Source organism: Pteropus vampyrus, unplaced genomic scaffold, assembly GCF_000151845.1.
Source record: "Pteropus vampyrus isolate Shadow unplaced genomic scaffold, Pvam_2.0 Scaffold275, whole genome shotgun sequence".
In the NCBI taxonomy this organism is placed as follows: domain Eukaryota; kingdom Metazoa; phylum Chordata; class Mammalia; order Chiroptera; family Pteropodidae; genus Pteropus; species Pteropus vampyrus.
Genome location: NW_011889056.1, coordinates 1,599,570 through 1,602,457, shown reverse-complemented (window position 1 = coordinate 1,602,457; position 2,888 = coordinate 1,599,570). Strand labels below are relative to the sequence as shown.

The following is a 2,888-nucleotide window of genomic DNA, read 5'->3' as shown; positions in this document are numbered from 1 at the left end:
AGGACTGAGAGATTCATTGAGGACAGGAGAAGCATCTATCGACTTTCACTATGTGGACAGGTAACTGGTGCCTGGGAGGAGAGGTCTGAATGGAGCGATGTGGGCAGAGGTCGGAATGCAATGAGTTAAATGAATGAATGGGAGATGAGAAAACAAGGAGAGAACGCAAATGTGTATTGTTCTCATCGGAGTCTTGGCTGTGACTGAACAGAGAATCTGCTACCATGAGGGGATACAGGGTTGTGTGCACGATGCGACATATTGTGTAAAGTTAAGCCAGATTGATGCAGGTGGGAAATTAATGACACATCTTGTTCACATCACTGTTCCTTGTGGTATGAAGTGATGTTTAACACTTTTAAAGGCTGAACACTGAGCTAAAAGGAAGCTTGGTGGTCATCGACTCTAACCTTATAAACAAAGAAAATAAAGGCCAGAAAGGAAAACGGACATGTGCTCGAAGTTGGCCTGTAAAAATATTCAAATCTTTGTATTCCCCTCAGATTTTATCACTCTTTTCGTATTTCATCGGACGAATACCATAACTCCTAGCACCATATTTAGTACTTACTTTTTATTTTGCAATGATTACAGATTACAGGAAGTTGCAAAAATAGTACAGTGAGTCCTATGTACCCTTCGCCCAGGTTCCCCAGTAGTAAGATCTTGTATAAGTATAGTACAACTTCAAAACCATATTGAAAATGGTACAATACTCCTTACTAGACAGCAGACCTTATCCAGAGTCGTCGGATCTTACATGCATTCATTTGTGGGTGTGTGTATAGGTCTGTGTAGTTTTAGCACAGATATGAATTCATTTAACTAATACCACAATCAAGATACAGAACTGTTCCATCAGCGTGGAGGAATTCCTTGTGTTATTCCCATTATGGTCATACATACCCCACACCCCTGCCAGTCCCTGACCCCTGGCTACCAATAATCTCTTCTTCATTTCTATAATTCTGTCATTTCCAGAATGTTATATAAATGCAATCATACGGTATATTACTTTTTGAGAATGGCTTTTTTATTCATCATGATACCCTTGAGGTCCATCCATCTTGTGTGTATCAATACTCTACTCCTTTGCATTGAACAGTAGCATTCCGTGCTATGGATGGTTGGTTTAATCACTCACTCAATTGCAGGACATCTGGGTTGCTTCCAGTTTTTGGCTATTACAAATAAAGCTGCTAAGGATATTTGTGTACAAGTTTCCCTGCCAACACAGGTTTTCATTCCTCTGTGATAAATGTCCAAGAGTTCAACTGCTGGGTCCTATGATACGTGTATGCTTAACTTCATTAAAACCTCCAGACTCTTCTCCTGAGTGGCTGTGTTGATCCACATTCCTCTTGGCCATGCGTGTGAGATCCACTTGGTATGATCAACAGCATCTGGTATTTTCTATATATTTTCTTTAGCCAGTCTGAGAAGCAGTCATAAATCATCGTGGTTTGAATTTGCATTCTCTGATGACTAATGAAGTTGAACATCTTTTTCTGTGCTTACTTGCATTCCATAGCTCATCTTTAGTAAAATGTCAATTCATGTCTTTTGCTCATTTTCTAACTGGATTGTTTGTTTTACTGTTATATATTCTAGATTGATCAAATAGATGCTTTGCAAATAATTCTCTCAACAATTTCCTCCTCTTAAATTTTTTTCACAGAGCAAAAGTTCATTTTGATGAAGTCCAATATATCGACCTTTTCCTTTTAGGATTGTGCTTTTGGGGTGAAGGCCAAGAACTTGTTGCCCAGCCCGAGATCCTAAAGATTTTTCCATGATTTTGTTTCTAAAAGCTTTATGGTTTTACATGTTACATCTAAGTCCATGATTACATTTTTCAGTTAATTTTTGTATAAGACATACATTCTTACATCTAAGTCCATGATTACATTTTTCAGTTAATTTTTGTATAAGGTGTGCAGTTTAGGTCAAAGTTCATTTTTTTGGCCTGTGGGTGTCTAATTAATCCAGCATCATTTGTTGAAGAGACTATCCTTCCTCCACTGAATTGCTTTTGTACCTTTGTCAAAATCAGTTGGGCATATGCAACACCGTCTTGATTACTCTAGCTTTATGAGAAGTCTTGAAGTCAGGTAATGTGAGTCCTCCGACTTTTTCTTCGAAATTGATTTAGCATTATTAATTTAACGCCAGGATGTTTTCATCTTTCCTATAGGGAAATAAAAGAATAGAAAACAGTGGCTGTGGGAAGTTAAGGAAAATACAGCATCTGTATTCCATATGACCTAGGGCAGTGCTTTTCAAACTTTAGTGTGCCTTAGAATCAGCTGGGGAGCTCATGACAATTTCTGGGTTCCACTCTCAGAGATGAAATTTGGCCTCCAAGTGATTCTAGTAGAGGTGGCTCTAGACTATGCTTTAAAATATGAAAAACAAGAATCTAAAGAGAAACAAAAAACAAACCCAACCCTTTGTCACTGTTGTTGGGATTAGGGCTTCGTTTGTCTTCTTTCTTTCCGCCTCCCCCTAATTCCCACTTTAATTTCCAGTATGCAATAGGCTTGATTCTTTTCTGAAGGCTCACTTACCATTTGTGGCTACAAAAGGTTAGAACGATGCGACAGAACTTTTTAAAGTATGATTTTTGTTACATCCTAAATCCCAAATATTTCTGGAAAAACACATTTAGATTATAACGAGAGTTCCTAGGGAAATAGGATCGCTAAATACAGATTTGCTTCCGAGTCAAATATGGCAGAACTCATCTATTTGGTTAGAGAGGCACTCGCATAGATTTGACTTTGATAGGTATCTCGGGACACATATTTTAGAGATCAAAGAGGAGGACATTACTAAAACATTAAATACTCTCCTCCCTTTAGCTTATTGTAAGGAGTAAGTGTATCTGA

At 38.1% G+C, this 2,888-nt stretch overlaps 1 protein-coding gene across 1 annotated transcript in view; it reads right to left on the bottom strand.

The window, feature by feature from the left end:
• Positions 1–559: 559 nt before the first annotated feature.
• Positions 560–2,888, bottom strand: part of BRCC3 (BRCA1/BRCA2-containing complex subunit 3) — a 51,313-nt gene continuing 48,984 nt past the window's right edge. Inside the window, exon 9 of the mRNA XM_023520659.1 lies at positions 560–2,188. The gene's annotated coding sequence lies outside the window, so the exon portion shown is untranslated. The remainder of the gene's footprint in view (positions 2,189–2,888) is intronic.